This window comes from Leopardus geoffroyi, chromosome D1 (genome assembly GCF_018350155.1).
Source record: "Leopardus geoffroyi isolate Oge1 chromosome D1, O.geoffroyi_Oge1_pat1.0, whole genome shotgun sequence".
NCBI lineage: Eukaryota > Metazoa > Chordata > Mammalia > Carnivora > Felidae > Leopardus > Leopardus geoffroyi.
Window position 1 is genome coordinate 65838135 of NC_059329.1, and position 14026 is coordinate 65852160.

The following is a 14026-nucleotide window of genomic DNA, read 5'->3' on the forward strand; positions in this document are numbered from 1 at the left end:
TTCATAATTAAAAGAAATATTAAATTTCAGTCTGGGATCAATGAAAATGATGATGTAATTTTTTCCTAGCCAAGCTGCAGACCCTCTGAATTCTATCCATGAACCTCCAAGAGTGACATCATTCTGCAAATATTCATTAAATACCTACAAGGCAGCAGTCACTGCTAAGCACTGGGGATGCAAAGGTGAGGAGAATACCATCTTTCAACTACACAAATTAAAACAGTGTGGCATCATCACCAAAAAAGACAGACAGCGCAGTGGAACAAAAGTTTGTAACATACCTAAGTATATGTATAAATTTAACATATGATTAAAATTGGCAATTTCAAAACAGTGGCAAAAGAATGGATTCCTTAAAAAATGACATTAGGTCATTGGGAAAAAATTAAGTTAGCAGAGTAGTTGAGAACATGGGCTCTAGGGCTCAACTATCTGAACTTGACTCCTATCTTTGCAACTTACTAGCTGAGCAACCTTCAGCAAGTCAATTTACAGTGATACTAACAGTGCCTATAGCACAGGTTTGTTGAAAGTTTAAATGAGTCAGTATAAGTGAAGCAAGTGCCTAGCATATAATATGCACTAAAAAAAATTAGCTATCATTAGTAGTATGATTTTGTAACAGAATACGTTCCAGATTGAGTAGAGATTTAAATGCAAAAAATGACATTACAAAAGAAGTAGAAAAATATATAATGGATATTTATCTAATATTCCCTCAGGAAGATCATTCTAAGAATGACACCACAGGTAAAAAAAAAATATTTAAAAGACTAATAAATTTGGAGTGGCTGTGTGGCTTAGTCAGTTAAGCATTTGACTCTTCATTCCAGCTCAGGTCATGATCTCATGATTCATGAAATCAAGCCCTGCACCAGGCTCACAGCACAGAGCCTGCTTGGGATTCTCTTTTTCCCTCTTTCTCCGTCCTTCTTCCATGCATGCATGCTTGCATGCGTGCACTCTCTCTCCCTCTCTCTCTCTCAAAATAAATAAATAAACTTTAAACAATAATAAAAGACTAATACATTTCACTACATTAAATTATTTAAAATGTTTATATTTAGAAACAAATTAAAGTTAGATAAGTGACAAACTGAGGGATATATAGGTAGTATATATGACTTAATATCCTTAATATTAAAAACATTGATAAAATCAGTACAAATATAATACATGAACATATAAATCACATAAGAAATATAAATTATATAATATAAATTAAATGGTATTAAGCATATGAGAAAATACTCAACCTCAGTAGCAATCAAAGAGATGCAAATTAAAACAGTAATGCAAAACCATTTTTATCTTATCAGATTTACAAAATACCATTTTCCTTCTTTTTAGTTTCGCAGAGACAGCTGAAAACATGCACTCTTACCCTAGCAGAAGTGTACCCAGGGTAAAGACTTTTTGGAAAGTGATTTGGCTAAGTGTATCAAAAGTCCTTAAAAATGTTCATCTGTTTCATCTACATCTACAAATGTATCCTCCAAAAATAATCAGGGAACTGCACTAAAATATAGGCATAAGGATGTTCAACAGTGTTTTTATAACAACAAAAAGTAGGGGGGGAACTAAATGTAAATAACAAAGCAGATATTTAGTATTTTGTGAATGAATGTCTATTTTGTGAATGAATGACAGTGTTGGTATATATTTTGGTATATATGTAAACAATTTTCATCTCTATATAATGAGTTTTGGGGTTTTTTTGTTGTTTCTGTTTTCTAATTTTTCTGGAGAAAATATGAATTACCTGTGTAAAACTGGGGGGGGGGGGAGGTGCCCCATCCATGGGCTCTTGAAAATGATAAGTAGAGGAAAAAGACATGTAAATAAGTAACCAAATATAATAATCATGCCTCCAGAGAAGAGAGAAGGGCTTGATTCTGCCTAGAACTGAGTTTTTAAGGATGAATTTGCCAGGGAATGAAGTAGAAGGCCAAGAGAATATCAGGCACAAAAAAATGAAAGGGAAAAAGAGCCTATTGTGTTTGTACACTACATGCATGGCAGGAAGGGCAGGCTACGTGCAAAGGACCTGAAGTAAAAGCCAGATGACAAACATGTTTGAATGTCACATCAAGTGAGTTTAGAATTACTCTGTCAAAGATATAGAACAAGAAGAATCAATAAAGGGTTTTTATGATTCATTTACACAAAGATCAAGAAAAAGCAAAATGGAGATACACAAGTGGTTAGCAGTAGATACAAACTTCCAGTTACAAGACAAATAAGCACTATGCACGTAACATACATGATGACCATAGCTAACACCGCTATATGACATACAGGAAAGCAGCTAAGAGAGTACATCCTTAGAGTTCTCATCACAAAGAGAAATTTTTTTCTTTATTCTGTCCTTCTTTCTTTTCTTTTTATTGTATCTATACAAGATGAATGTTAGCTGAACCTACTGTGATAATCATTTCATGATACATGAAAATCAAATCATCATGTTGTACACCTTAGTTTTATGCAGTGATGTATAGCAATTATTTCGCAATAAAACTGTAAAAATTCTATTTTAAGTATTTGTAAAGATTTGAAAAGAAAAAAGGCAAAACAAATGGTAATAAAAGAGAGGTTAGGGGTAGGAATGCACATTCTACCTCAAAAGAGACATAAAGCTGGAAATGTTCTATATCTTGATCTGAGAGTGGTTACATGGGTGACTACATATGCTGAAAGCCAGTAAGTTATATGTTTAATATTTGTACACTTTACTGTATGTTATTCCTCATAAAAAAGGAAAGGGTTTTTTAGAAAGGAACTATGATAATTAAACTATTTTAGAAAGATCACTCTTGGGAGCAGCCTGAGAGACTGACTGAGAAACATCCAGGGGCAGGCATTCTGAGACATTAAGGATGCATTCCACAAAAAAGATGGTCAAATCTTTAACTGAGTTGGAGGCAAGACAGTGAGGAGGACTTTTGGGAAATGTAACTGACAAGACTTCGAGTATGATTACTGAGAAAAAAGGAGAAATCAGAGATGACTCTGATATCAATAAAGGAGCTCATGAATACAGAAGAAAGACAGCTTTATAGAGATAGGTACTAAACTAAACAGGGAAATTTTGAGAGGCCTACAGATCATCCAGCTGTCCAACAGCAATAATTATACACACTAAATTACATGCCAGATCATCTAAGTACTTTACATATATTAATTCATTTGTCCTCACAAAGACCTTAGGAGGTAGGCACTATTTTTACCCCCATTTTACAGATGAGGAAACTGAAGCACGGAGAGGTTAAGTGACTTGTCCAGGATCACATATAATGAGTAGTATAAAAAGGATTTGAGGGGTACCAGGGTGGCTCAGTTAGTTAAGCATCCAACTCTTGATTTCGGTTCAGGTCATGATCTTATGGTTGGTCATGAGATGGAGCGCCAGTTCAGCACTAGGTGTGGAGCCTGCTTAAGATTCTCTCTCTCTCCCCTTCTCCCTCGGCCCCTCCCTCACTCATGCACTTGCATGCACGTGCTCTTTCTCATTCTCCCTTTCTCCCTCTCTTTTTGCCCCTCCCCACTTGCACTGTCTCTGTCTCTCTCAAAATAAATAAATAAGCAAAAAAAAAAAAAAAAAGGAAATAGTTGAAGCCCTGAAGATAGCTGAGATCCCACAGGAAGAGGGTACCAAAATTAAGAATAAAATATGCTTCTCAGTGTTGTTGCAGACATGAATAAAGCAGAGCAAACCCCAACAGACAATGTACAAACTGGCTCCAGATACCAAGCAAAGGAGGGGAAAACAACCTCACTCCAATTGGCAATTCAAAGCCTCGATGAAACACTCTTCTGCATCCATCTTCTTTTGCCTCTCTTCTGTTGAGCAGCTGCCTTTCCAAATGATGGGAAAATTTAGCATGATTGCCTCCCTCTCATTTGTGTCATTCACTCTAAAAAAACAAGGCAACATGCCCCTCCTGGCATCTCCACAAAGAGCCAGTGAAGCAGGCCAAAGTGAAGAGCCTGAGAAATATCGAATGCTGCATACTGTGTGTCCAACTGTAGGCAAAGCAACTTTCAGAGGAAGAAGGAAAGTTCCCATGGAGAAGCCTCTTCTTTGAGATTACACAGACAGAAGAGATTCTCTGGGAAAGATTTCAAACTTTATTGAACGTTTCGTCAGAGAAGTGCTGCCCTTAATGGAACTTCCCCAATTTAATGCAAAGGAGCTAATTTTGATTTCTCTTAACTTTAAAGAGAGACTTGGAGAACAGTGGCAAGGGGGACAGGGGAGGACCTAGTGTGAGCAGAACAAGTGAAGAGGGATGCACTACTGCTGAAACCCCCTCCTCTTGGGCTAGGAATCCCAGGAAACTTAACAGCTGCCAGATCTACCTGGTATATTCCAGGTGATCAGTTGAGGACCCTCACTAATCCTTGTTCACCTTCAAAACTGCCTCAACATTCATCATATTGCCTCTTATATAGTAAACTTTCAACAAGTGACTGCAAGCGTAAGTGAACAGTCTGAACTAACTGAGGGTTTATGGACGAGCTATATAATGTTGGGGGCTAAACTGAATGTGAAATAGAGCCAAATGTTAATATCTTATTAATAACATTTGATGCAGCATGATCAAAAGATTAAAGTTCCAATACTAAGCACAGTATTAGGTGTTTAACAGGTCCTGCTCAATAAGTATTTGTTGAGTGTTAAATGCTCCAGGATTTTTTTGCAACTCAAACTCTCAGATCCAGTATGAGATATTATTTAAAGGTCTGTGTTCTCACTTACATGCTGACTTTTAAAGTTTTCCCTTAGAGATGGAAAAAGATTCCTGAGGATGGAAAAACTTTTAAAGTATCATACCCCGTGCCAATTCACTGGCTTGGTGAGGGTTGTATTAGTCTATTCTCATCAGTTCCAGTTGAAAACTTATGTGGACTACATGAGTAGGCCCGACCTTCAACACAACCAATCCATCCAAAGCATTTGTGGGCCCAGGAGCCTGGTTCTTACTCCCACTGACCTCTTGCGTCCAAGGAGAAGGAAGGAGGGAAGGAAAGAAGGAAGGAAGGAAGGAAGGAAGGAAGGAAGGAAGGAAGGAAGGAAGGAAGGAAGGAAGGAAGGGAGGAAGGAAGGAAGGAAGGAAGGAAGGAAGGAAGGAAGGAAGGAAGGAAGGAAGAAAAAAATGGTGCCAGGCTGAGGACCCTGGATGCCTGACTCCCCAGCCACAATGCAGTACCTGTGACAGAGAGGTCCAGACTCTCTTTTGGAAGCTGCTCTCATTCACTGCCCATCTGCTCCTTCTGCCCCTGCCCATGCTCTCCACCATGATCTTCACATGGAGGACAGTGTTATCTTCTATCCCTACTTTACTAACCTGACCTGGGTTTCTTAAGAGGGATTACCATCGAGACACTAAAATTTCATTTACAACATATATGGAATTAAATAAAGTAAAATACTGGTTCTCCAGGCTTATTGCTCCCAAACCCTCTTAGAAATCAGGGTACACACCTTTTGTCAGAGAATTACATATCATCTTCAAAAAATACACAATTTCTAAAAACAAAAACAAAACAAACTGAAATGTTACTACTCCCCAAACTACACTGATATCTGGATTATTATAATGGCTTCCTAACTCCTACAAGGCTCCAACTTATTCTTCAATTATACTCCATTTTCTATATTACATTATTTGTCACCTTCACTGAAGAGAAAATACAGAACAATATTTAAAGTATTTTCACATGTCTCCCTGTCATTCCAAATTTAAACTCTTCAAGATAACATTCAAGATTCTCCAGGATCTGGGGCCTGGCTGGCTCAGTCAGTAGAGCCATGCAACTCTTGATCTCGGGATCATTACTTCAAGCCCCACACTGGGTGTAGAGATTACTTAAAAATAAAATATTAGGGGTGCCTGGATGGCTCAGTCAGTTAAGAGTCTGACTCTTGATTTCTGCTCAGGTCATGATCTCACGGTTCATGAGATCAGCCATTTCAGGCTCTGAGTGGAGCCTGCTTGAGAGTCCCTCTCTCCTCTCTCTCTGCCCCTTCCCTGCTCGCACACACACTCTCTCTCAAAATAAATAAACATTAAAAAAAAATAATCCTCCAGGATCTGGTCTTACACAGCTTCTACAGCCTACTATATCTCCCATGGATCTCTTTCATTACCTCGCTGATTCAATTAACATGGCCTAATTTCCATCCCAATTTCTATCCCACGAAAGCCAACATCTTTTCTGCCTCTGAGCCTTTGCTCATGCTATTCCTAGTCACTTCCCACCCCTCAAAGCTCCTCCTTCATTCTGAAGGAAGCACTGTATAGAGGAAAGAGAACTGACCTAGGAATCAAAATACCTGGATTCCAGACATGGTTCTAACAAAACCATGTGTGCCTTTGGGCAAGTTCTTGTCTCTCTGGGCTCAGTTTCCCCATTTATAACCAAGAAGCTTGAACTAGATCATCTTAAGAGTCCTTCCAGCTTTAAATAACAAAAACAACAACAAACCAACCAAACTCAATCTCGCCTTGAAAGCCTACAAGTCCTCCACAAATTTCTCTAAGGACTCCAGTCCACACTATTCTCTCCCTTCTCTGAACTCCTGTGTGTAATCCAAAATAAATCAAACTGCATTTGTTCAACTCAGATATTCTGAGCATTTTTTTGGCCAGATATTATGGTAAAGCCTTAGTAATAAGTATAAAAGCAAGTAAGACCCAGACTTGTATGTATCACCTGCATATCCTTTTCCCCTCTACTATTTTTATCCAAGTGAAGTCATGTTAAACATGAACATCAAATGCAAAGGACACCACTTACTCATTTAACAAATATTTAAAGAAAACTTTCCACATACTGTTCTAAAAAGTAAGGATACCAGTAAACAGATGGACCAACTCCCTAATCCCACGAAGTTTATTTATTTGTGAAAGCAAACAGGAAAAACACACAAATACGTAATATAATTTTAGAAAGAAAAACAAAGGAAGGATTAAAGATTCACTAAGAGAAGTTTGCATAGGATGGTCAGGGACAGCCTCCTCGAGGAGATGCATTTAAGCTGACACCTAAATGAGGGAGGGTACAAACTAGCAATATTCAAGAAGAATATCCCAGGTACAAGGCAAAGGCTCTGAGACAGAAGAGATGGGGAGGATGGTGGACAGCAGGTGGGAAGACTAGAGGCTAGAGCACTTAAGGACTTGGGCAGTAAATTTGAATTCTAAATATGAGGGCTAAAGTAGGGGACACACATAATACTTTGGTTGCTATGTGGAGAAGAGACTATAAAGGGACAGCAGAAGAGCTGGGACCAGTTAGAGGCTATACAGAACCAGTTACAGGCTTGGCATTCAGTGTGTAACTGTCTAGGTTCACATCCTGGCTCTTCATCTTTTGAGCTGTGTGATCTCAAGAAAGTTCATTTCTCTGTATGCTCACTTATGGATAGGTCATGTAAATTTCAAAACAAAAATCAATGTAATGTACTATGCTTTTTCCTAAAGAAAAAAATCTTTAAGAAATGATGTGGATTATAAAATATTCTCAGTACCATTCCATCATCCAACCATCAGGCCCATCTGAGCAGACACAGTCACAATGGCCAAAGCAGTCACACTACCTGCCATGCCATTTTCCCTTCTGACTTTGTGTATACATTTTCTGACCCTCTTTCCTGGAAATTTGTCTGGGTGTAAAAGCCTCTCATACTGGCAACATGTCACACTCAGCACCCCTGCCCCCGATCCCCATAGCCCTAAAAATTTCTAGACACCAAAGCCAGAATATTTCTTAAGAAAAAAAACAAAACAGCATCACAGCCTAGGTAAAAAAGAGGGAAAGAATGGAAACAACCCAAATACATATCCAGAGAATTATCTAGGAGTGTCCTTCCCGTCAGTGTACAGAAGTCACAGTGCCTTCACCTAGTTACTATGAGGGTTCATAAAATAACCTCAAGTAGTAAACATTTTCAATGGAATGGAGGTCTAAGTCAATGAGGGAAAAAAAAGAGTTATAACTTTTTCATTTCTTTACTCGATTTCCACAGAACTACATGCCCTTCTGGTTTTCTTCCCTGTCCCATCCACCCATTTCCCTACACCCACAGCCCTAGTAACCTATCAGGGCCAGCTCTTCTTTTTTTGAAGATTTTATTTTTAAGTAATCTCTGCATCCAACATGGGGCTCAAACTCACAACCCCAAGATTAAGAGTCGCATGTTCCACCAACTAAGTCAGCCAGGTACCTCTTGATGCGGCTTCAACCAAGTCTGAGCCTCATACCCTGAGATCTACCCCTGGCCTTCCAGGGACCAATAACTGACAAATACATGGGAACTAAGTAGGCAACTTGTATGTGGGCAGGGCTGGGCACATGATACAGCTCTCAAATTGGCTTTCTTGCTTTTATCTAAATCAGGAATAAAAAAAACCTGATAAATGTTATTTTACCAATACCTTTCAGCAAAGCTATTTCAAACTAATTCTAACCACTAAGCTACTCATGGGGATTTTTTAAATGGTCCATCTGAAATAAGACACAAAGTGGCCTCTGCCCATCTCCCATGACTCTACTATATCACTTGCTATATAAACGTTTTGGTCCTACATACTATTCTAATTTAAGACAGTGACCTGTCAAAACACAGATATGGAAAAAAATAGCAAAATAAAACCCTTGGAACTTATTTTTTTATTAATTTGACATTAAGGACTCAAATGAACACTTTGACCTTAAATCCCATTTTTCCATGCTTTCCCTAACCCTATAGAGCACTAAATATTCATCTGTAAGCTGGCTTTTCTTCATCTCTAGTACAGATTCTACTGTGCATTGAAAAACAAAAGCTTTGGGGCGCCTGGGTGGCGCAGTCGGTTAAGCGTCCGACTTCAGCCAGGTCACGATCTCGCAGTCCGGGAGTTCGAGCCCCGCGTCAGGCTCTGGGCTGATGGCTCAGAGCCTGGAGCCTGTTTCCGATTCTGTGTCTCCCTCTCTCTCTGCCCCTCCCCCGTTCATGCTTTGTCTCTCTCTGTCCCAAAAATAAATAAACGTTGAAAAAAAAAAAAAAAAAAAAATTTTAAAAAAAAAAAAAAAAAAGAAAAACAAAAGCTTTGGCTTCCCTCCCATACGAGTAAAACATTTTAAGAGAATTTCCATTCTCCTTGGGTCCCAGTGTGAGAATCACTCTGGTCTGTGTAGAAGCCCTTTGGATCCAAGCACCTAGAATCTATCCTTGGCAAAACAGACCTTCAGGAAAACCCTCTCCAGGTAGTTCTCACTACCAGCCACTGGGTATTTTCTACTACAGTGGATATTATGCTAAGTGAAGTTCCTGGCAATAGAAAATGTAATCTAACACAACTGGTAGCAAAAATAATTAACCGGGCCCTGTTCACTCACTAGAAAATATACCCCACATGCTCAGCCTCCTTGCAAAGGGTCATCACAGCACCTAGAAGAGAGGGCAGAATGATATAAGCATGGCCACTTCCCAATAGCAGCATTCAAATCAAGAGATATCCAACACCCATATCCAAAAATAATTTCTAACTTTAACTTTACCCATTCACTGATTCATCAAACACCTAATATGATGTTCACTAAAAAGAAAAAAAAAAAAGTAGTAAGAGAACAAACAGATGCTTAAAAAGGACTAACCCAGTGCTTTTTCCACAGCAGATATTCAATAAATGGTGAACACAAGTAAGGGTGTATGAATGACAATAATACAGACCAGTGTCTGATAAAACATCCCAACACAAGGATACCTTGGTTAGAGGCACTTGCTACTCCACTCTAATTAGCCTTCAGGATAAAAAGAATAGGGAGAAGGGTAGGGGGAAAATCCACAAATACCTAGATTCAAACTTGTTCTTAGTTAAATTAACATCCAAGATCCCAATTTCACACCAAAGAAAGACAAAAAGCCACTAACATTTATACTTGTCTACTCAAAGTAGTTTCCAGAGCACTGACAATCAGGGTTCCCAACATATTCTAATCACTATGACCTTTATCACAAAATGTCCATTAAAAAGAGTTTTATTTCTTATGCTATTAACAAAGTGTTAAGTAGATTCTTTCTATCATATTTGCTTGGGTATCCTAAGTTCTGGTTTAAACAAATGATTCCCACACTTCTAGAAGGGCCTCAGTTGGGATAGTTTGTTACTTTTAGTGTAATCTTATAAAGGCTGGATTCTTTTTAAGCTCTTAAAGGGGACTTAGGCAAAATTCTTTTGATATTTTTTTAGAAGATCATCTTCAGTATTCACATATGTTACACAATTATTCATGCCGATAGGAAGAAAAAGCACGTTTTATTTCCAAAAGGCTCCCTTCACTGAAACCTGTAATTGCTTACATATCTGATATTGACTTCCTGCATAAAACAAAAAACAAAGCAACAAGTATAATCATGGGTCTAAAAAGAGAGTTGTATAAAGAAAAATACAGAGTGCTCAGCTTGTTTAGCCAGACAAAGAGAAAGAAAGGATGAGTCCAGAGGGGCAATCTGCACATTTGGTAGCTGCCACTGGGGCCCAGGAAAGACAACTTGTTCCCTCTGTGAACATTTGTGTGTTGAAGAAGGATGGGAAAACCGTGAAAGCAAGAAACATGAAAAGAAAACTGAGGCTAATAACAAGGAGATAATCTGTGATTATAAGTCTGGAAAGCTCAGAAAATGTTTCCTAGAGAGGTTGTGAAATCTCTTGAGAGACAGCAAATCACTTGAGAGAGATTAAGGATATTTGGAGGCAGAGTGAGTTAAAATAGTCAAATGGTTGTACTATACAGGAGATTATATCTGAGAACCAAAAGGATACCCCAGTCCTATTTTTCTAAAGCTTTCAGCTACCTTAGAAAATCTAAATCACTCCTTTAATAAATGATAAAAATAACAAATGCTTACCAAATATAAAAACATTAACAATTGTGTGAGTAAGCAATGAACCAAAAATGCAACCAAACATCTCTGACATTTAACTAAGAGCAGTGTCCAACGTAACTCCTCATCAGGGAAATACAAATCAAAACCACACTGAGATACCACCTCACGCCAGTCAGAGTAGCTAAAATGAACAAATCAGGAGACTACAGATGCCGGAGAGGATTGTGGAGAAATGGGAACCCTCTTGCACTGTTGGTGGGAATGCAAACTGGTGCAGCCACTCTGGAAAACAGTGTGCAGGTTCCTCAAAAAATTGGAAATAGATCTACCCTATGACCCAGCAATAGCACTGCTAGGAATTTACCCAAGGGATACAGGAGTGCTGATGCATAGGGGCACTTGTACCCCAATGTTTATAGCAGCACTTTCAACAATAGCCAAATTATGGAAAGAGCCTAAACGTCTATCAACTGATGAATGGATAAAGACGTTGTGATTTATATATACAATGGAATACTACTTGGCAATGAGAAGGAATGAAATATGGCCTTTAACTGGAAAGTGTTATGCTAAGTGAAATAAGTCATACAGAGAAAGACAGATACCATGTTTTCACTCTTATGTGGATCCTGAGAAACTTAACAGAAGACCATGGGGGAGGGGAAGGGGGAAAAAAAAGTTAGAGAGGGAGGGAAGCAAACCACAAGAGACTCTTAAAAACTGAGACTAAACTGAGGGTTGATGAGGGGTGGGAGGGAGGGGAAAGTGGGTGATGGGCATTGAGGAGGGCACCTGTTGGGATGAGCACTGGGTGTTGTATGGAAACCAATTTGACATAAATTTCATATAAAAAAAGACCTTTATAGTGGAAAAAATAATAAAATAAATAAATAAGAGCATTTCCAAAGTCACTATTTGAAACCTCAATTCTCAAAACTTAAGAGCATTCTCACAGAAACTCCTACCAAAAGATCACCAACAATGAGACTTGACATTCTCTAGAGGAAATCCCAGCTGATATTCCTTTCTGATCTATAACTACAGGCTACAGATGAAACAAAATGGCTTTCAGGTGACACAAGATAACAAACTACAAGAAGGAACCAAGGGACTAATCAGGGCATGAACTCTGTCTGATGCTAGAGCATTACCCTCACCTAGAAGAACCAGAAAAACTGAGCTAAGAAATCCCTCTGATATCAAACTCCAGACACTTCTAAACAAAAGTGGCAAAGCTGGAACTTGAACCCATATCTTTGGAGTCTAAATCCCCTATGCTGAGAAGTCACATTCCTCTCAGATCCAAAACCCAAACTGAGTCGTCCTGATACGATTAGAGCCGCTAGGGAGAATTTTACCTATCAAAGCCCCTATCAATGGGGTAAGCAAGCTCTCCAGTTAGAGGCTCTTTAAGGTAAAAATGGGTATAGAGAACTGAGATCCTATGTTGGGTTTACATTTTTTATTTTACACAAAACTATGGTTGACTCTAACATTAATTAAAATAAAAATCCTTGGGGCGCCTGGGTGGCTCAGTCAGTTAAGCATCCAACTCTTGACTTTGGCTCAGGTCATGATCTCACAGTCCTTAGATTGAGACCCATGTCTGGCTCTGCACTGACTGTGGAGCCTGCTTAAGATTCTCTCTCTCCCTCTCCCTCTGTCCCTCCCCTGCTTGCACATGCACAAGCTCTTGCTCTCAAAAATAAATATATAAACAAACAAACAAATAATAAAAATTCTCTAGTTGACCAACTTGATTTTCTGCCTTTTTCGGGCACAACTCCCCCACTACCTGGTATCCCTTGCCTAAAAACCAATTCTTTAGAGTACTGACAAGTTCAGAGAAAAAGGCCTAGATGTCGCACAAGGAAGAACCAGTTGCACTAGACTGTATTCAAAGTGGGAGACAATTCTAATAAAATGGCTCCACCCACTGCTGCCCTTCCTGAGCCCATTATCTGCAGAGAATCAAAGGGTCTAGCTATAAACTTGGGTACTCAAAGGCCCCCTAAGCTCTCTAGGTGTATATATGAACACAACTTACTGGTAAGAAATGTAGAGGGGTAGGAAGAGCTCTGCACATCTCTAAATCCTGGCTTTCCTATCCCTTTGAAATTCCCACACGGTAAATTTGCAAAGGCATCCTATTGTTCCTCCATGACAAGAAAGTGAAATAAAGTGCATTTTCTCTTAACTGGTTTTATTAAGAAACGGAATCTCAATTCATTTTTACCTTGGCAATACCAAATTTTAAAATTCAGCATTTTTAGGAAACAAGGAAATGTTGGGGGGAAAGGACACCTCAACTTAAATGAGATCTTTAGAGCAGAAGCCCTGGTTTGGGAGCTCAACTTTCCCACTTAGTAAAGGCTCTTAAACAAATTACAACATTGATCTCTGTCCTAGGGTAATTATAAAAACAAACAAACAAACAAACAAAACAAAACAAAACAAAAAACTTTCACCAAAGCATTGCAACAACATGTGGGAAATATAAAGGACAAACCATGTTGCCACACATACACATTCCAGTTCAATGTTTGCCCGGTCAGATCCAGCTCTTTTCTAGATCCCCAGCAGCCCTGTGGTCAGTGCAACAAAGTCTTACCCAGTGAACCAAGCTACTGGAGAGGCCAGGAATTTAAACATCCAGGTATCTTTCCTACATTCACTTTTTTTTTTAACCTCCTTTATTAAGAACTACATCTTGCACCTTACCTGTGATGAGCAAGTTACAAATCCTGTACCCTGATGTCACATTAATCTTCAAAAAATGGCTTTGCCCATCACTCCTTTTCTCAAAAATCTTTAAAGCCAGACCATGCATATAGGATAAAGTTGCAACTCCTGAGCCAGAATTCAAGCTGACCAGTCTGCTTCAACTGAACTTCCCACTGCCCATTGTGGAAGGCAGCTGTGGAGGCACAAACTTTAAAGGTAGACAACCAGAAGTTAGAATTCCAGCTCTACCACTCACTACCTGTGTGATCCTCAGCAAGTTACTTATATTTCAGCTCTTCTCTTTGTAAAACAAGAATTCCCTCTCTTTAAGACAAGAGTAACAATACCTACTTCGTATCACTAGAAGATGAAAGAGACAGTGTGACATGTGGCACCGAGTAAGATGCTCAGTAAGCATCACAT

General features: G+C 38.9%; 1 protein-coding gene across 9 annotated transcripts in view; it reads right to left on the bottom strand.

The window, feature by feature from the left end:
* The window catches only part of DENND2B (DENN domain containing 2B), a 178809-nt gene that overhangs the window by 141117 nt on the left and 23666 nt on the right, over positions 1 to 14026 (bottom strand). Inside the window, exon 6 of one of the 9 annotated variants that reach the window (XM_045484417.1) lies at positions 9388 to 9439. The exons of the other annotated variants lie outside the window; for them this stretch is intronic. The gene's annotated coding sequence lies outside the window, so the exon portion shown is untranslated. The remainder of the gene's footprint in view (positions 1 to 9387; positions 9440 to 14026) is intronic. 9 annotated transcript variants of the gene reach the window in all.